Raw genomic sequence first — 22379 nt, 5'->3', positions numbered from 1 at the left:
TTCATATTCTTAGCTCTTTCGGTAAAGTCACGTTGAAGGGAAACAATAAAATAATAAATATATATAAAACAATAAAAATTCTCACGACGTTTCGAAAGGAATAGATGTAAGATGCATGGAACATCTGAAGGCTGTGCTAGTTTACTTGTTAGGAAGCCATGCTTGTAATTGTGCATGTTAAAAAAGATAGGTCCACCTGGATTGTGGATCAATTCACGTGATGTTTTAATCTCTTTTAGCTGTTTTATAAACATATTGGCCCTTAGGATTTCAATTTGCGCACATAAGAAAGAAATATTATGAAAGTATCTTTACATATTTTTTTTTAATTGTCGTAATTTAAATGCACTAACAAGACTAAAACCTTGAATCACATCCAAAAAAGGAATCTGTGCCTGTAATGCCCACAAATTATTAATAGACTTCAGGTATTGTATCCCTATTGTACAGATACATGGTTTCTGTCTTTGTTTTTTCATAGCCCCTCTTTCTTTTGTACTTGTAATATGTTGGATAAACATGTTGAGACAAAATTGCACAAATACATGTCAATCTGTTGTTCCTTTTCATAGTTCTTATCTTTTTGATGGTGCTCGGTTGACTTAACGTAAGTGAATTGTGGCACCATGAAGGCATGCTATTGGGTGGATTAGAAATATAAATGTTATGGCAACAGACATTCAATATAAGTATTTTATTTAGTAAATCCAAATCATTGAACCAGATATTTAGTAAGCTTATATCAATTTCACCCAGGCAATTAGTACATGTAAATCAATTTCAGCCAGATCATTAATAAATATTAATCAGATTCCTCCAAATATTTAGTAAATCTAAATTACCATTGCTCAGACATTTAGTAAATATAAATCACTTTTCCTTGTAAAATCTATTTGTATTTGCACTATTTTTCAGGCTAAATAACTCATCATTTGGCATGCTATTACTAAATCCAACACATTTTAACTGTTGCTTTTATTACCATGTACTTACTTTTATTCTTTATTTTTAATTTATTCAATATTTTTTTTTTCAAAATTGTAGTGCTTAAAATCTATTCAATTATATCACGTATCACTTCATTGCCAAAATTGTTTTAAGTAACAATGGGTCACTCATTATAGACACCCAGAGAGACCTACAGATTTGCACGGTTGGCTACGTACGGTGCGAAAGAGGTTCAACATACAGGTTGGTGCTGATGAATTCTGACTACCCAATAAGTTGTATTTGTATTCTTGGGTCTTTCGGTAAAGTCACCACGTAGATAGGTTCAGAGAAAGTAGCAAAAAATAACAAAAAACTACGACGTTTCGATTGCAACAAAAGCGGTCGTCAAAGACTTTTAAAACGGCCTGCATCAGCACCTTTCCACCTCCTTGTTTCCTCCTGATGTCGAGGAATGAGTGGGTGGGTGAATGAGTGAGTGGATGAGTGGTTGGGTGAGTGAATGGGTGGGTGGTTGAGTTAATGAGTAGATGTGATGGTGAATGAGTAGATGGGTGTGTGAGTGAAAGGGTGGGTGAGTGAATGGGTGGGTGAGTGAATGAGTGGATAGGGTGGGTTAGTGAACAGAAGGGCAGTTGTGTGAATGAGTGGATGGGTTGGTGAATAAGTGAGTGGGTGGGTGAGTGAATGAGTGGGTGGGTGAGTGGTTGAGTTAGTGAATGAGTGGGTAGGTGAGTGAATGAATAGTTGGGTGAGTGAATGTGTGGGTGGGTGGGTGAGCGAATGAGTGGGGGGGGGGGGGGGTGAATGAGTGGGTGGGTGAGTTAATGATTAATGGGTGAGTGAACGAGTTGGTGAGTGAGTGGATGAGTAGTGGGTGAGTGAAATAGTAGGTGGATAAGTTGATGAGTGTATGGGTGAGTGAATGAGTGAGTGGGTGGGTGAGTGAATGAGTGGGTGGGTGAGTTAATGAGTGGGTGAGTGAGTGAATGAGTTCGTGGGCGAGTGAATGAGTGGGTCTGTAAGTTGATGAGTGTATGGGTGAGTGAATGAGTGGGTGTGTACGTTGATGAGTGCATGGGCGAGTGAATGAGTGCGTGGGTGAGTGAATGAGGGGGTGGGTGAGTAAAGGAGTGGGTGCGTGAGTGATTGAATTGCGGTTTTGGGAAGGCGCCTGAAATCTAGGCGGGGGTTGGTGGATCACCACACACAAGATGAGTGGATGAGTTGGTGAGTGACCCCACCCTACCTGGCCATTATATACTCATTCTACCGGGCAATTATGAACCCAACCTTTCATTATCACCAGCACCAATAATCATCACCAGCACCAGCACGAACCATTATCATCATAACCAGCACCAATAATCATCATCATGGCCAGCACCAATCATCATCATCATCATCCCCAGCACCAGGACCAATCATCATCATCACCATGACCAGCACGAACCATCATCATCATGACCAGCACAAATAATCATCATCACCAGCACCAATCATGATCATCTTCACCAGCACGAATCATCATCATCATCATAACCAGCACCAGCACTCATCATCATGCTCATCACCAGCACCAATCATCATCACCAGCAACAATCATCATCTTCATTACCAATCATCATCACCAGCACCAATCATCATCACCAGCATCACCAATAATCATCATTGTCATCACCAATCATCAGTCGTCATCACCAGCACCAATCATCATCATTATCACCAGCACCAGCACGAATCAGCGTTATGACCAGCACCAGCACCAATCATCATCATCACCAGCAGCAATCATCATCACCAGCACCAATCATCATTATCATCAACAGCACCAATTATAAATCATCATCACCAACCACCCACCACCACCCAACACCACCCACCACCACTCACCTCCACCATCCACCACTCACCACCAACCACCATCACCACCCACTACCCACCAACCACTAGCCACCACCCACCACCACCCACCACCAACCACGAGCCACGACAACCCACTACCAACCACGCACCTCGACCACCACCCGCCACCCACCACCCACCACCACTAACCACCACCCACGACCACCCACCACCCACCACTACCCACCACCATCCACCACCACCTAGCACCACGCACCACCCAGCACCACCCACCACCACGCATCACCACCCACCACCCACCATCACCCACCACCCACCATCACCCACCACCGATCTCCACCAACCACCCACCGCCCACCACCACCAAACCACCAACCACCCACATCCACCAACCACCCACCACCACCCACTACCACCTCCACCACCCACCAACCACCACAACCACCCACCAACCACTACCATCCACCAACCACCACCCACAAACCACCACCACCACCCTCCAACCACCTCCATCACCCACCAACCACCACCACCACCCACCAACCACTACCATCCACCAACCACCACCCACAAACCACCACCCACAAACCACCACCCACCAACCACCATAACCACCACTACCCACAAACACCCACCAACTACCACCTACCACCATCCACCACCACCCACCACCACCACCCACCAACCACTACCATCCACCAACACCACCCACAAACCACCACCCACAAACCACCACCCACCAACCACCATAACCACCACTACCCACAAACACCCACCAACTACCACCTACCACCAACCACCACCACCCACCAAACACTACCACCACCACCACCCACCAACCACCACCACCCACCACCACCCATCCCCACCCACCAACCACCACCACCCACCACCACCCACCACCACCCATCCCCACCACCACCCACCCCCACCCACCACCCACAACCAATCACCACCAACCACCACCATCCACAACCAACGACCAACTCATCCAACCACAACCACCAGCAACTACAACCACCACCAACCACAACCACCACCTCCCCTCATCATCACATAATCATCATCCATCATCATCATCCATCATCATCGCCACCCAACATCATCGTCACACATCACCACCCATCATGACCAGCATCCTTCATCACAACCACCCATCACCTATCATCACCACCACCACAGACCCATCATCACCACCACCCATCATGATCAATCACCCAATATCACCAACCACCACCACCAACCACCACCACCACCCACAACCACTCACCCACAACCACCCACCCACCACCACCCTCCAACCACCACCACCCACCACCACCCCCAAGCAACCACAACCGCCACCCAAGAACCACCAATCACCACTAATCGCTAAATACCACAAATTACCAATCACCGTTAATCACCAATCACAACCAATAACCACCAACCACCAAACACCAATCACCACCAATCACTGTTAATCACCAATCACCACCAAACAACACCAATCTCCAAACACCAATAACAAACATTCACCACGAATCACCAATCAAAAACAATCACCAATCACCACCACTCATCATGAATCACCAATCACCATCAATCACCACCAATCACCATGAATCACCAATCACCATCAATCACCACCAAACACCATCCATAACCACCAATCTCCAATCACCTTTCACCACCAATCACCAATCACCACCAATCACAAATCACCACCAATCACCAATCATCACCAATCACCACCAATCACAACAATCACCAATCACCACTAATCACCACCAATCTCCAATCACCACCAATCTCCAATCACCACCAATCTCCAATCACCACCAATCACCACCAATCATCATCATCACCCATCATCACCACCCATCATGATCACCACCCTTCATCACTACCACCCTTCATCACTTCCAACTATCAAAACCACCACCAATCAACCATCATTATCACCATGACCAATCATCAGCACCACCCATCATCACTTTTACCTATCATAACCACCACCCATAAACCATGATCATCACCATGACTAATCATCACCACCACCCATTATCACGGACCACCATCATCATCATTGCCACCAACCACCCAACATCACCATCACCCATCATTATCCTCACCACAAATCAGCATCATCACCCATCATAATCACCACCCATCGTGATCACCACCTTACATCATTAACACCAATTATCAGCATGAACACCCACCATCATCACCAACCATCATTATCACCATCTATCACAATCATCACCACCGATCATCATCAACCACCTATCAACACCACCACAACCGACCATCATCAACACACATCATCACCCATCAACCATCATCATCAACAGCCATCAGCACCCATCATAATCACCACCCATCGTCATCTATAACCATCATCACCACCCACCATCATCAACCACCACCACCCATCATCATCACCCATCATCATCACCACCCACGGCCACCACCCGCACTGCACCACGTGGTGCGGCAGCTGTGCGCGTGGGGGCGGAGCCTCGCGGAAGTGACGTCATTTCTGGTACGTCATAGCCACGCCTCCACCGCCAGTCGAGAGGAATGCGCACGAGGGAGCAGCTGCAGACGACGTTGGAGAGCGAATCCTCAACGAGGTGAGCGTCCCTGTTGACTATGAGTGTTGTTTATCTTTATTTTACATTTTGACCGCAAATTAAAGCCTCATTATTGTTGATATGTTGGTATTTTTATTTTCTGCAATCAAATTAGGACTGCTAGATAGGTTACTTGGCATGCCCTGATATGTTGCTTTTACTGTCACTGTTTAGACATAAGCGAGTCAGCATTTTAAAATTAATAACTAACTTGTTTAAATCTCAGAGTATGAATAACATGTCTACAATTATTGTTTTCTGATTGCTGGCACAATTGTGCCCTACATTTTATGCATTGAATGTTATTCAACATTGGGGAGGAGTCTGCCTTCTTGTTCAGACCCCAGCTGCTGCCATAGTTGTCTCTAATCTGTGATGTCACAGCCACATGGGTGGTGTCTCTGACATCACGTGACCCACGACGTCATGCTCGGTTTATAACAAATAATTTAAGTAAGGTCATATGACCCTCATGACCTACAAGGCATAGGGGGGGGGGTGTTTATCAAGAATTCGATTAATGCAAATGGGCTGTACATTAACATGCATGTGTGGATTAAATATCATTAAGTTTGGCGATTATGTTTAATGTAATAGGCTGGTGGAATAAACATGTTTGTGTGGATCGATGAGTGAGTGATCAGAAGCACGTATGAGTGGCAAACAAGTGCGGGCGTTGGCTTGAAAGCAACAGGCATGGAAGTGATGGGATTGGTACAGTGAGTGGCCAAATATGTAATATTTTAGAGGATGAGTGATTCAAATTGTTGCTAAATCTTAGCGTTGTTCCAAACTCCACAGGCCATCCAACTTCACGCAGAATCTACTCTTTCCCAACAACATGGATAGCCATATCAAGTGGGCTGAGATTGTGGATGACTATGAGGGTAAGTCCCAGATACCTGCATCACGTGGCTTATATACAGAGAAGGAGGCTCCTTTATCAATTACTTTGAGAAGACATGGCTTGGTTGTGATGGGAAGACGTAATGATCGAGTGTTCCAGAAACGATGGGTTTATATCTGAATTTCAGCCATTTTTGTTTAAACTGGGGTCTCAAGCTTATGGAATTAATGGTCTCAGCATGCCCACAAAAACATGACTTGTAAAGTTTTACTGCCATGTGATGAATATTTCTCAATAGCAGCTCCTGTTGTGTGGAAAGAGCTAATTACAGGGATCTTAAAATTCGTTCTGTGAAACTCCATGTTCTTCGTTCTCTAATTCATTACTCGTCCTTTGAATTACCTGTCTGCTCTTCGCAGGCCGGGAATCGTCGCGCCAGTCGACCACCTGGGGTGACATTATGGATAAAGTGGACCCTTTCCCAGGCCAAGGTTACAAGCATCGCTCCCCAAAGGTGTGTATGGGGTCTGTGGGGGTCAAATACACATTATCTACAAAACTGGCACACCATCTCTCCACATTACCTTTCTCACCACACCACCACCAATTAAATAGACCATCATATAGCCTTATCATGAATCTATAACATCACAAGACACCATCTCTCTGGAACATTCCTCTGCTTCACCTCTCTGTATATCAAAACCAGCTCCAGACACCATCAGCCAATCTCTCCACCATCCCACTCATGCATTGGTCATTTATTACCATTGAGGACGAAATGATATAAATCAGTCACATTAATTACGTCTGCTAGTTCAGTTGATTGGAAGTAGCCATTCCAGTTGCCCACTATGGGCACTGCGTGAAATTTGTCGAGATTATGGGCTACGAGATCTTTATAATGTAACATTCTGTGGAAACTATTGCCAGTGATGATTGTTGCCAACAATTGCTATGAAATATTCCCAGTCGATCACAGACTTAAGTGCATGTATGGGGTGTGTGAGGATATATGAGGATGTAACATGTATTTTGATTATGTAGGGGTTGGGATTATTAAGGGTTAGGGCTACACGTACAATGTGATAAAAGTATTGATGGATAAGGTGTTATGTTATCAGGTGATTTTATATATTCAATCTTGATTTGAAATTTTCTTGACTGTGTATATTCATGCGAGTGTAAAAAGCGAGTTTGAATGAGTGAACGTGGATGTCTGCATCTGTACAAAGATGTGTGAGTATGCATTTGTGTTGGGTTTATGTGCACGTTTATGTTTTCATGCATGTGGGTATTAATTTTTGTTTGCATGTGCATGTCTGAATATTAATGTGGTGATCTTTGCTTGAACAGAGGATAATTGGGGAGTTAAAAGACTTCAGCGGGGTGAAGCGTCTTCAGGAGAAGGACCTTGGGACGCTGAAACGCCTCCTGGTAGAGGAGCGCCTCTTTGAGGTGCAGCGCCTGGCCAGGGAAAAGTGCCGCACAGCGGAGCATTGCTTCAGAGACCATCTCCTCAAGAAGCGACTCGTTATAGTGCAGTGCTTCGCGGAGGAGAAGCGACTTCGTGAGATGAAGCATCTTGAGGAGAAGCGTCTGGAGGAGGATGAGAAGTACCTTGAGGAGGAGCAGTGCCCCGTCAGGACCGCTGCCATCACCACCACTGCCAGCAACGCTGCAACCACCACCACCGCTGCCACCCCCGCCATCACTGCCACCACTGACACGACTGCCACCACCGCCACCGTCACCGTCACCGCCACCACCGCGGCAACCACCACCTCTGCCACCACCACAACTTACTCCACTGCCAGCGCCACCACCACTGCTGCCACCGCCACCACCGACACCTTTGACGCTACCGCAACCACCTCCACCAACTCCACCACGTCCACCGCCATCATCACCACCGACCGCCCTGCCGCTAACGCCACCACCACTGCCACCACCATGGCAACCACCACCTCTGCCGCTACCAACGCAACCAACACCACCACTACCGCCACCACCACCACCACCGCCACTGACACCACCAGCACTGCCACCTCAGCCAACACCACCACCACCGACACCACTGCCACCACTTCTGCCACCTCCGAGGACGAGGAGGTTGAGGAGGATGAGGAGAGAATTGAGAAAACAGAGAAGGGGGATACGATGGTGGTGGAGGATGAAGATGAAATGGAGGACGAGACAAAGGAGCAGGAGATGGAAGAGGTGCAGGTGGTGGAGGTGGTGATGCAGGGAAAGAAGAGGAAGCGAGGGGGCCTCGCTCGCGTTGCAAGAGCGATCACCTCACTCCTCCGCCGCGTGCTGCTTTGTGGTAGCATGTCAACCACTCAGTAGGGGTGATGGTGGTGGTCGTGGATTGGTGCCAACCATGACCACTATCACCATACTACCCACCCACCCTGTGATACATGCCACACCCACCCACCCCGTGATACATGAAACACACTTACCACACGGTTCCCCAGAGAAACGTTGCCACTGGGACCACAGCTGTTGAAGTGGAGAACGATTGCTACCAAGACACCACGCACACCACACACACACGGGACTAGCCCAAAAGCATAGCCGGCCCCACTCTGGGCCCCTTCCATGCTGGTTTTTATCCAGGCAGTCCTCATGGGATGACCTTGCTATGGTTTCCAGGACATGGAAGGGGCAGAAAAGCCAGGGTGAGAGAGCTGGAGGGGTCTGGATCGGACAATGGACGACACCTGCCACATGGCAAGCCCCAGGGCCACCCTGCAAATAATACGGTTAAATACCATTGTTCTTATTGGTACTATAAACTCTTTGAAATAAACCCATGATGACAAAAAATATATTTGAATTGCTTGCAAGTGCTGCCTGAGTTGGTTAAATGTGCCTTGGCTCAGGTGTGCGGTTTTCCAGCTGTGTGTGGAGGTACAAGGACAAATATAGAATGATCGCCGTTTTGAGAGATGGTCCTTCTTTAGAGCACATACAAATGTCGGTGGGAAAAGATATTCAGGTGATTCGCCTCCTTCACAACACTGCCACTCTACTCCACTGCCCCACTGATCCACTGCTCCACTGCCCCACTGTCCCACTGTCCCAGTGCTCAATTGATCCATTGCCCCTCTGCCCAACTGTCCCTTTGCTCCACTACTCCACTGCCCTACTACCCATTTGGCCCACTGCTCTTCTGCTCCGCTGTCCCACTGCCCATCTGCTCAATTGCCCTACTGCTCAACTACTCCAATGCTCCACTGCCCTTCTACTCCACTGCCCCTCTACCTCCCTGCTCCACTGCCCATCTGTTCCCCTTCTGTAACAGCAGTTGAAACAAACGTTTGAGTTTCTTAACCCCCCCTGCCTCTGTCCACCAATCAGTAGATATGGGTAAGCCACAATCGAGCAGCAAGGTGCATGTGGTGTTTTAAAGTGTGGGTACTCCATCTTCTAAAATATCTGCTCAGTGTGGAAGAGTAGAACAAAACATCGTGTAAAGGGGCTCTCTAGAACTCGGTCTTGTAGAAATTATTCCTGCAACCAGAGGTATGATAAAGCAATTGCGAAATTGGGTCAACACTCCACAATTCAAATTGTTTTGGCAGAGTATTCAAAGAATGCTGCTGCTCACGATACAGGTTGCTACTTATGTATTTAACATGGGGGGTGTTTAGAGGCGGCCCAGTGACCGAGAGGTCAGAGCACTGAAGTGGGACCACGGAGTAACTGGGTCTGAATCCAGGCACCCGCCTGTGATCAAAGTGGGTTGTCAAGTCTAGCGAGTTCATGATCTCAGCCTGGTCGTCAATGACTGCGAAACATAAACCATCACATGGCAGTAATGTGGTTCTCTACTTAATTTGCGTGAGGAGGCCCTCGTAAAACCATGTTTTTACAAGAAGGTCTGCATTGTGCACATAGAATCGCCCCTTGGATACGGAGAATCGGAGCGACCGCCCAGGTCCGCGGGCATTGGGGGGGCCCTGCGCTTCAATGTCACGGGGGTGTCAGATGTAATACTTGCGGTGGAATTTGAACGCGTCGGAGGCCCACATGCTGGGATTTTCCCCTGGCCTAGCACCCTTATGGACGGTCCTGTGTGTACATTGTTCAAAGTCTCGCACAGGCTTTTGCCAAACTCAATTATGGCAATAATAATAAAACGAATTACAGGACTGTGAAGGACATGGCATGTGAGCCCTGTAGCTCTCCCAAGTGCTTGTGGGTTGAACCGCGTGTTGTTCAGCAGGAATTCAGTGTTTTTGAAGAGAGGTGAGACAGTGAGACCCAGGTTAGTGTGGGTAGAGTAGTGAGTGTGACAGTAAGACAGACCCAAGTGAGTGAGTGTAGGAAGACAAATGAGTGAGAGAGTGAAACAGACTCTGGTGAGTGTGTGTGGGTAGAGGTGAGTGTGACATTGAGACAGACCAATGTAAGTGTCTGTGGAATGTGGTGTTAAAGTAAGACAAACCCAGGTGAGTGTGGTAGAGAGGTGAGTGTAACAGTGAGACAGACCCAGGTGGGTGAGTGTGACTAGTGATGTGAGTGTGACAGTGAGACAGACCTACGTCAGTGCGTGTGGATGAGGTGAGTATGACAGTGAGACAGACCCAGATGAGTGAGTGTACGAATAGAGGTGAGTGTGACAGTGAGACAGACCAAGGTGAGCCCGGTTGTCCTTGACAGCACAAAGAAGTAAGAACATTGTTACGACCAACGTTACAGGAGGGAGGATCCTGCTCTTTATTACGTGGATGAGAGGGCACTTGAAATGTACTCAGAAGTAGCTCCGTGATTACAGCTTCAGTGGGCCATTCTCTAACACAAGGCTTGCAATCTTCTGCTCGAGACACGAATGATTCGTTGTTTCCACGGCAGGATGGCAACATCCAACCGAGGTTAAGATTTGGGTAAAATTAGAAAATGCAGGTTTACTAATAAAATACGTTGCAGTTTGGTTACCAAAGCAGTGGGTTGTCGGCATGTAGCATGGAGGTAGGGTAGATGTGAAGTTTAACGTCATTGAGTAAAAACTCAGAGTGAGTGTACATCTACTGTCGTTATGATCCACGTCTAGCGATACACGCAGAGACACGAGGAGCAGGAGGTACTCTATTTATTATAGCCTTCACAGGGTACAAGGGGTCACTACACTTTCAGTCAAGAGAGCTAACAGACTGCCTGTCTGACACCGCCGAGAAAATGCAGATGGTGACGATGACTCCAGCAGTCCGACGAGATTCCACTCCAAGCAACAGCCCCAAACCTTTGCCCGGGGTCCCTTTTTATCCTCCTTGCGTGGCCTCGCTAGGAGGATAATGGAAATCAAATTATAACATTTTTGACATGTTTTTCTGGATGTTTTTGTTGTTATTCTGCCTCTCACTGTTCAAATAAACCTACCATTAAAATTATATTCTGTTCATTTCTTTGTCAGTGGGCAAATGTACAAAATCAGCAGGGGATCAAATATTTTTTTCCCTCACTGTACTTGATATGTACAGGACCGGACAACATCACCTTAACAAATTCATATGCCACAGATTGCACATTAGATCAGAGCACAATTATTTGTTTTGTCATAGTTCTGAATGTCTCAACTGGGACCAAAAAAGTTAAACAAAGTTAATGTAATAAACAGTGCTTGTTAATATTTGTCTGTTGTTTAAAAGAAATAAGTTTCTGTTCCCAAAACTTATTTTCAATAAATTGTACCATAGATGTACACTTGAATAGTGTGCTGATCTTTAAAGGTGTATTGAATATTTTTTTACATACTGCGACTCATAATCGTGCTGTTATGGAGTGACTCATACAGCCAGCTATGGCTGCAAAGTTTGGTCGTACATGTTATGTATATATCGTTAATTGTTAAATTTGAATCACAGTTCCTATGATCACTGTTACATTGTTTTTATAGCTTTATTTTGGTGATTTTGAAAACGTTTTGGTTTAGCCATGTTTGTTTTTTGTAGTACAGAGTTAGCCTGATAACTTTAATCTAAATTGTCTTATGATTGTTATTATTCGACTTGCATCCCACCGGGATTTTTGCACACAGTGTTGATATACGGTGCTTTTCTGGAAGACTTTGCTGTCTTTTCCTGGATTTTTCTGTTGCGTGTAGTCGCTTTAAGATATTCCTTGATCATGTTTTTGTTTGTTGCGGTTGCACCCGAGTCAAGAGCAACATAGCTCACAGGGTTATACCAAATAAATGAATCTGAAAAACTTAAATGAATTTCTGCTTGCATGTCTGTATATTCATGTGATTATCTTTGCTTGAACAGAGGATAATTGGGGAGTTGAAGGATCTCAGCGGGGTGAAGCATCTCCAGGAGGAGAAGGACCATGCGACAGAGAAACGCCACATGGTAGAGGAGCACCTCTTTGAGGTGCAGCGCCTTGCCTAGGTGAAGCGCCGCACAGAGGAGAACTGCTTCAGAGACTATTTCCTCAAGAAGCGCCTCGTTAAAGTGAAGTGCTTCACGGAAGAGAAGCGTCTGGTGGAGGAGAAGTGTCTCGCCAACGTGAAGAGCGTCGAGGAGGAGAAGCGCCTCATGGAGGAAGAGCGGTGCCTCGCCAGGACTACTACCATCACCACCACCAACGCTGCCACCTCCGCCCCACCACCGCTGGCGCCACCGCCATTACCGCTGCCGCCACCGCCACCTCCGCTGCCACCATCACCACCATTGCCACCGCCACCACGGCCATCACCTCCAGCACCTCCGCTGCCACCACCGATGCCACCGACGCCACCTCGGAGGTTGAGGAGCATGAAGAGAGAATGGAGAAAACAGAAGAGGGGGAGAAGATGGTGGTGGAGGATTAAGAGGAGGTGGAGGAGGATGAGACAAAGGAGGAGATGGAGGTGGTGATGCAGGGAATGAAGAGGAAGCGAGAGGGCCTCGCTCGTGAGGCGAGAGCGGTCACCTCACTCCTCCGCCGCATGCTGCTTTGTGGTGGCATGTCCACCACTCAGTAGGGGTGATGGAGGTCGTGGATCGGTGCCTACCATGACCACTATCACGATACTATCCACCCACCCCGTGATACATGTCACACCCACACACACACCACATGGGTCCCCGGAGAGACCGCGCCACTGGAACTACAGCTGTGGAATGAAGCTGAGCAGCAGATGCCAGGACTACAGTGGAGAACGATTGCTACGAAGACACCGCACAGCACACACAAACGGGACTAGCCCAAAAGCATAGCCGGTCCCACCCTGGGCCCCTTCCATGCTGGTTTTCATCCAGGCAGTCCTCATAGGATGACCTTGCCATGGTTTCCAGGACATGGAAGGGGCAGCTGACCCAGGGTGAGAGAGCTGGAGGGGTCTGGTATGGACAATGGACGACACCTGCCACGTGGCAAGCCCCAGGGCCACCCTGTAAAGAAAAAGGTTCAATACCATTCTGTTAAATTTCGATTTAAAGCTATCTTGGCTGCAAGGATTCATCTTCTTTGGTTCTTTCGGTAAAGTAGCGTAGAATGAGAATAAAATAATACATTGATCAAATAAAATAACACAATAAAATTCTCACGACGTTTCGGCCACAACACAAGCGGCCTTCATCAGGTGAAGGGACGAGACTGTCTGGAGGAAAGCGCTGGAGTGAACACAGCCAAGCTCAGACCGCGACCTTTAAGCTGTGTGAGAAGAAACAGAGCGCCTTGACAAACGAATTAGCATAAAATTTATCATTGAAAGAGCTGAGTGATTAGCTTGTGACTGGTCACAGAAATGGCTATGTTAAAGTCAAAGCCTACACATCCACAGAGGCACCTAGTACAAATCAAACAGGATAATTTAGCATTGAAATTGCTGAGTGATTAGCTTGTGTCTGGTCACAGAAATGGCTATGTTAAAGTCAAAGCTTGCAAGCAGAAATATCCCTGTGAAACTCGCACAGACAGACACACACACACGCAGATGCGCACACAAACAGGCACACAGGCGCACACAGACACTACTGCTACTAACTACTACTCAGTACTACCACTGCTGCTACCACTAAGCGTAAAACATTCCCATCGTGATTGTGACTCTGACTGGCCGTTGCGGCGCTGCTTCTGCTGCTTCTTAGATACCCCAGGAGCAGCTCCAATGCCGCTTCGAGGTGCGAGAGAAGATTGGCGAGGGAGGGCAGGGAGTGGTGTTGCGGTGCGTGGACCACAATATGGGATTCCTGGTGGCTGTCAAGATGCTGGCACTGCCCATCCAGTAGGTTGGGGCAGGGGTGATGGGGTTGGTGGTGGTGTGGGTGGGTGCTGGTGGTCTTAACACAGCGGCCATGGTCATAATTATAAATGAATACAATAATAGATAATAAATGCAAGTAAATACAACATGGTTACAAAATAATGAGTATAATAGTAAACAACAATGATAATAACCTCTGCAAAACTATCTCTAACTATAAACTGAAACTATCTCACTAAAAAATTAACCGTCGTAAAACTACTATGAACTAGAGACCCACAGAGACCCACAGACTTGCTGTGTGCACACAGCCCTACCAAAATGGAGATGCAGAGGATGGAGTTGAAGGTGATCACGGAGCTGCAGGGGGAGGGCAGTGCTGAGCTGCACGGCGTCATCCGCGTCCTGCACTCGTTCCACTTCCGCGGACACAACTGTCTCGTGCTGGAGCTGTTGAAGTACGCATCATCACCATTGTTATTATTGTCATCATTATCATCATTATCACCATCGTCATCATTATCGTCATTATCACTATCGTCATTAAAATTGATTAACACAGAAGTGTTGTGTTCTTTCGTGACATTTATGCATAAGAACTGTATTCTGTGCTGAGATCTGAACTTGGAGACCTGGCTGAACACACTACCACATACTCAGTAAATGTTAAAGCGGGAATAATTGTATTATACTGATCGATAGTACAAAGTTAAACAACACAGCCGAGTTTAATCTGACATGCTCAAGTACCTGCATAACTGCATATGATTAATTGCATTATCCCGATTGAAAACCGACCCTCGTCAACGAGGCGGGGCCTAATTATCATAACGGCTCGCAGTAGCATAATCACACATACACTAGCATAAATTAATACGATTATCTCTCGCATTCGCATAGTTTATGCGCATAAATTACAGCAAATTAACATTTTTTCGAATAATTATGCAAATTTCAAATTTGATTTAATTTTTATTATTTTCATCAAATTTTCATAACCTACATATACAACAGACCGCAACCTCACCCCAACCGTGACGCGTGTCGGAGAGCCCTCATGTCGTTGTTGTTGACTCCGTAGTACAGGTTTTGTTTGGGTTAGATCGCGTGAATATATAAATGTTGTGTTGTTATACCTCGCCACCACCCGACACGGCCATCACCACACAGAGACCCATAGACATCGTCACCACACAGAGACCCACAGACTCACCACACTGTCAACTACAGACTCAGCCCCTTTACCGTATTCACCTGATTAAGAGACTCAGTTTTTTTATGTTCTTGTTACAACAAAGTATGGTTTGCGTCCTATAATCCGGTAGTAGGATAGATCGGATTGATTTAACTCACCCGTTTTGGGGTGCGTCTTACTTTACCCACTAAGCTATTCATTGTTGTTATGTTTGTGTTATATTTTAAATACAAAATGTTTACATTTGTGGGACCTCTTTGGCCCAGAATTACAATTACAGAATAAGGGATATGGTGTTACCACCTCGTGGAAATAGAAAAACTTCATCAGCAAAAAAGGAAAAGGAGGAGGGAGACACAGGGAGGAGGGAGACGGGGGAAGGAGGGAAACACGGGGAGCAGGAAGGAGACCGGGGGAGGAAGGAGACACAGGGAGGTGGAGGGAGACAGGGGGAGGAGGAGGAGGAGGGAAATGAGGGGGAGGAAGAGAAGGAGGTGCTGCAGCTGCTGACCTTCTTGACAGCGAATCTGATCGCCGGTTTCATGGCTCACCTAGCGACACAGACGGAGTGGCTGCAGTTGCAGGAGCAGCTGCAGAAGGTGCAGAAGGTTCAGCAGCTGCAGGAGGTTCAGCCAGCACAGCTGGTGCAGGAGGTGGTCAACTGCCTGGCAGACCTGTTCCTCGTGCGGTTCAGAGACTCCGTTCTGGACTTGGTGAGCCACACGGAGGAGCGGGTAGTGCACCGAGGGCTCCTCCGGCTGCTCGTGGACGTGGCCTGGGAGGTCCTCCACGATGGCTCCGCGAGCTGGGGCCGCGTGGTGGTCCTGGTGGTGCTCTGCTCGCTCCTCCCTCGCGAAGAGGCTGGTGGACTGCTTACGTCTGAGCGACGCGGAGAAGACGGTGGCCGTGACGGACGCGGTGGCCGCCCTGCTGGTGAACGCGTGCGGGGCCTGGCTCGTTGAGCAGGGAGGCTGGGAGGGCTTCAGGCGAGAATTCGGGCTGGGGTCGCCCACCTAGGAGAGCGGCCGCGGATGCCGAGCTCCGACGATTGGCGACGGTGGAGACAAAAAGAGAGGAGAGAGCGAGAACGTCGCAGTTGGGAAAAGAAGAAACAATCCGTACGGAGGAGACGGCGTGACCTCACCCTCACCCCAACCGCGACGCGCGTCGGAGAGCCCTCATGTCGTTGTTGTTGACTCCGTAGTACAGGTCTTGTTTGGGTTAGATCTCGTGAATCTCATAATGTTGTGTTGTTAAACCCGCCACCACCCGACACGGCCATCATCACACAGAGACCCAGAGAGATCGTCACCACACAAAGACCCACAGACTCACCACACTGATACAACAAAGTTTGGTTTGCATCCTATAATCCGGTAATAGGATTGATCGGATTTATTAAGCTCACCCGTTTTGGGGTGCGTCTTACTTTACCCACTAAGCCATTCATCATTGTTGTTATGTTTGTGTTATATTTTAAATACAACACGTTTACGTTTATGGGACCTCTTTGGCCCAGAATTAAAAAGACAGAATAAGGACACACTGCAAGCCTCGCAGAGTGCTCTGCTACTGTGGAAGAGGCGTGTGGTAGCATTCCACCTGCCACGGCCCCTGGGGGAGGTGTTGTATCTAGGCCCCTTTTCCATCTTAATATTAACAAGTAATTTTTCAATACATATAGATACATATTTCTATTGTTTCTTTTAATTTTAATAATGAATAAAAACACCAAACCAGGCCTCAGCATGGCATGTGGGGGTCATATTTACCTTGACCCACTAACACGATTTTGACGTTCAGAGCCCTCCCAGGGTCAGAGGGAGCAGATAGAGAGCAGAGCGCAGTGGATTGCAAAGGGCTGACGTAAACACAAAGCCAGGGTCACTGGGAGGTTGCGTTAGCCTAGATCTAGTTAAGTCAAAAAAGCTAATTGGTGCTGCATTACTATTAAAGCAACTTAAAGTCGGAATTTAACGACAGGGTAGGCTAAAGTTATTGATCTTCACACCCACTTCAATTGAACAATGCCACAAGCTACGTCAATGTAACCATCACCCGTCTATTAATTTAATATGAAATGTATTTCCATATTTTAATAATGTCTATACGACTTGACCCGAAGCCTATAACAATCAGGTTTTCCTAAGTCAACATAAATGCTCTAGCCTCCACCCATACGCAAATAATAAGCAGGGTTAAAGTAAGAGTAGAGAGGAAAAGAAATGCAAGCGCACAGCAAAACTGCAACGTAAGCAAAGGGCGATGTTAAACCCAGGGTCGGAGAGAAAGGGAAATCCCGGCCGTCTTTGTATCCCTGCAGCGCGGGGTAGGAGTGTGTATACGCTTGGGGAAACACGAGTCAAACACCACAACGAGAAGCTGACTCAGACCTTGGATTAATACAGAATCATAACTATGGAACTCTGATGAAATGAAATGTTAACTTAAAACTTTTTAACCATTTCTTTGTGCGTCGGTGAAAGTCGGAGGGAATATCACCCCTCCCTCCAGGTTGTGCACCCAGACAGAGAGGCGCCTTCGAGACAATTTATAACATTTGATTGTTTTACTTGTGGGTTTTATGGTAGGAGTATGACAACGGAATATACCGTGGGTGATCTACACAAGGACACACACTGACACATGTACGGACACACACACACGGACGCAGATACATACGGACAAATCCTTACACAGCAAAAATCGAAAGAAACCTCGCCTTGTGGGCAGGATCCGAGTGAAGGGATTTTTGGGCATAAAAAGAGGATCCTGAGCATTGAAACCTCAGTTCGACTTGGGGGGGGGGGGTCGGCTCACCAGAGTTCCACCGGGGGGTCGACTCTCGGGAGACAGTTCGACTCGGAGGAGCAACTCGGAAGAGTTCGACCCGGGGGGGGTCGGCTCACCAGAGTTCGACCGGGGGGGGTCGACTCTCGGGAGACAGTTCGACTCGGAGGGGTCGGAACTCGGGGAGTTCTACCAGGGGGGTCGGAACTCGGGGAGTTCGAATCGGAGGAGGTCGGAACGCGGGGAGTTCGACCAGTGGGCCGGCTCAGGAGCAGTTCCAATCGGGAACGAGAGCAACAGGTCGCCAGCCGGCGAGCTGCAGAGCAGGGGGCGGCGAGCAGAAGCCAAAGTGGCCCCGTCGCTACCCACTGACGTTGGCAAGACTCGCAAGGTAGTGAGGCGTCACCTAGTGTGATTTCCAAGAGCTGAAAGACAGAGTATTGCTGAAAGATTATTCTACATTGAGTCCAGCTGCAGAGCGACCGACGCACCAAGCAAGAGCTTCTGCAAACCAGAGCAAGAGCACGTGCGACTTGAGTCATCCAGCAGTGGAGAAAAACCTGCTTTCAGCAAACCAGCAACGAGCACGTTCGAGTTCTCCACCCAGAGAGAGGGAGCGTGCCGATGCAGCTCATCCAACAGCGGAGAGAAACTGCTGTCAGCGAACCAGCACGAGCGTGATCGCGCAGCTCATCCAGCAGTGGAGAGAGGTGTCCACTGAGCAGAACTGAGAGCGATCAAGCAACTCTCCCCCGTGGACAGAGGCTGGCTGCTGCGTGGAGGAGGGCGGCGATTCATATGATGCACTCCCACACACCTCACCGCTCTAAAGGGAGCGAGGCTACTTCTCCTACAAGCGATGCCAACTTCAGCATATGGCAACGCAAATAATTAATTCCAAACACTGACTATTCAAAACAATTCATATCACTCAAACATACACAGGTCCTTAACCAGAAGCGAACACTCAAGTCCGTGAACCATCTGGCTGTGGAAGCATCGATCGTGTGATAACAGTCCGTCATTTATAAGTATATTCATAATTTCCCTCTTTAATATTTTGTTTTGGACTGTACTTCTAATCGCATAAGTTACCAACCGATCTATCAATACGAATTAACCCTTGGCACCTTCGCCACGGAGCTACGGTCCCGGGGAGGAATCGTGCTAAACCGATTTTCTGATCATACATTCTTATTCACGAATTAATTAATTAATCTCCCGTGAGATAACACGTTCCGCCGCATACCCTCACACTAAGCCATTTCGGTAATCTTATAGTCTGTCCGGTGGATCTGTTGTTACATTTATGCCTTTGGAAATAATAACTGTTTGATTGTCTTTTTATATGAATACCGTTGCATGTTAATCAGTCGCCTGTGATAATGTGCTGACCATTTCAAGCATAATGATCGTTCATATTATAATGTATAAGCTTTTGTGTAACATAGCATTTGCATGTTCTGACTCTCTCTCTCACTAACAGCAATCGCTTTATGCGGGGTCCATGTGTTATCAAAGTGAAATCGTACAGTCGTTGATGATACTGTCTTGATACCGTGTGGATACCGTGTTGAAGTTCCGAGATTGAGAGTCACATACATATTATAGTTAAGGTTTAATTAGAAAATAAATTGATTAATACAGAAGTGGTCGTGTGATTCTTTCCTGAAGTTTTTGCATAAGATCTGTATCCTGCGACGAGATATGAACTCGGGAACCTAAACTATAAACACACCAATCCACACTCATTAAACTAATGCGAACGATGTGAACATGGGACCTAAAATATGAACACTCGGGGAGTGTTAAAGCGAGAATCATTGTATTATGCTGATCAATAATACGAAGTTAGACAACGAGGCCGAATTGACACTAGCGTAACGGCACACGATTGATTGCGTTATCCTGATTGATAACCCCACCTCGTCAACGAGACGGGGCCTGATTATCATGAAGGCTATCATTAACACAACCACACCCACTCGTATAAATTAATACGATTACCTCTCTAATTAGCATAGTTACACGCATAAGTACACAAATTATCATAATTTCGGATTAATTATGCAAATTTCGAATTTCATTTAATTTTAATTATTTTTCATCAATTTTCACACACCCACATATACAACAAATTGGGGGCTCGTATCCGGGATCTCTCGCAGACAGTTTATGCTTAAATTAAGGAACGAATCACTGTTGTATTAATCAAGGTATTGTGAACTAACATTGCCCTGTGACTGTAAACGGTGTAAACAAACAAAAAAACGCACTCTGAAGGAAAATACCAGAGTAGCAGTGGATAACAAAGACAGTGGGGGTAAGATTATTTGCTCGAGTTGAACCAACACATCCTGTGATACGAATGTTTTTATATGTACTCTGAAGTGGAATTCCAGAGTAACTCACGCCACACATAAGAGACTAGAGTTAAGATACACTCTCAGGTCTATTAACTACACTACGTAATAGAGATGGCACATGACCCGCAACGTTCTGAGGGTGACATCCCAACGCATAACACTGATACAGAATGGACCTCCGAGGAGGAGATAGAATCTATGGAAAAACAATATCGTGAATTTGTGTTAAAACGTACTGGACGGACTGCTAGACAGCAGACAGAGCAGAGAGACGTATGGGAGGGGAGACATATAGAAGATGTTAAGGCACATAGGAGGAAACTACTTAAGGATGTGATGAAATGTAGCAAAGCCAAACGTGACGTAAAAATTGCAGAAATAGCAAGGTTAGACTCGTATCTCCTCACACAGACATACAGAGAAAGATTATGGACTGGGGAAAAATTTGACAGGGAAAGGAAGGAGAAACTGTCCCTAATAGAGGAGGTTGAGCGTCTGCACGCCCTCGTGAGAGAAAAAGAGTCGGCGCTGAATGCACCAGCGAAACCCCCAGATGTTGATACACATAACACATACGGGAGTAACAGTTTACCACACTCCGAGCCACGCGGACGTAAACCAGAGACAGGTCACACAGGAGGTGTGGCTACCAATCAAAGTGGTTTTGACAGAGATTCCCCCTCGCGACTCGAGAGAGGGGAGGGAGAGATACGGATGAAAATAGGAAAACATAGGACTGACAACTTCGAGGGTAGAGAGGAAAAAAATATTAACACTAAGTCAGCAGGATATTCTGTACTGATCGAGCAAAAAAGGGCGGAGCTGGGGCAAGACGAGCGACATGACAGAGACAGCTCATTTGGTAGACACATTCCACGCAAGCACGACCGACGTGGAACCTATGGCAGAGATTACTTTCCAGAAAGACGCACATCACACAAGCATGAGCCATGGGATAAGCAGGAGTCACCGAGCAAAGTTGACTCACGTTACAGGTGCAAAAGGCACTACAAAAGTTATGTTAAGCAGCGCCACCGTGATGGTGACAGCTCGAGTGAGCACTCCTCAGGAACAGACGCCTCTGACGATGATCAACTGTCCGAATACTCATTCAGTAGTAAAACTCTGAAATTGATGGACAAGGCTCTCGTCAGAATTCCCTACTTTGATCCACACGATAGGAACAGAGACATACACGCTCACATCGCAACGGTAGAAGCAGAAGCAGTGATCAGGGGTTTGAGGAAAACGAATGAGAAAGCCAGTTTACTGAGACGAAGCTTGCACGAGCAGTCTATACCATGGGTAAAGTCGCTTTCATACAAGGTTCGGAACGATTTCAAAAAGCTGAGCCTGGCAGTGAGCCGGAAGTTTGGAGAATATTTAACATGGTCTGAGGGATTTAATGCTGCAAAATCTATGACCCAGTGCGCAGACGAGGATCCGCGAGATTACCTCCTACGGTTTAAAAGAGCGTACTACGCGGGTGATGTGGATCAGTATCACGAAGGTGACAAAAGGTTCAAAGTTATGTTTTTCGGGTCTTTGAGTC

The sequence above is a fragment of the Petromyzon marinus genome, chromosome 22 (assembly GCF_048934315.1).
Source record: "Petromyzon marinus isolate PM22_M1 ecotype Great Lakes invasive population chromosome 22, UKy_Petmar_22M1.pri1.0, whole genome shotgun sequence".
NCBI classification, from domain to species: Eukaryota; Metazoa; Chordata; class Hyperoartia; order Petromyzontiformes; family Petromyzontidae; genus Petromyzon; species Petromyzon marinus.
The sequence above is the reverse complement of the archived record's forward strand: the minus strand, read 5'-3'. Positions refer to the sequence as shown.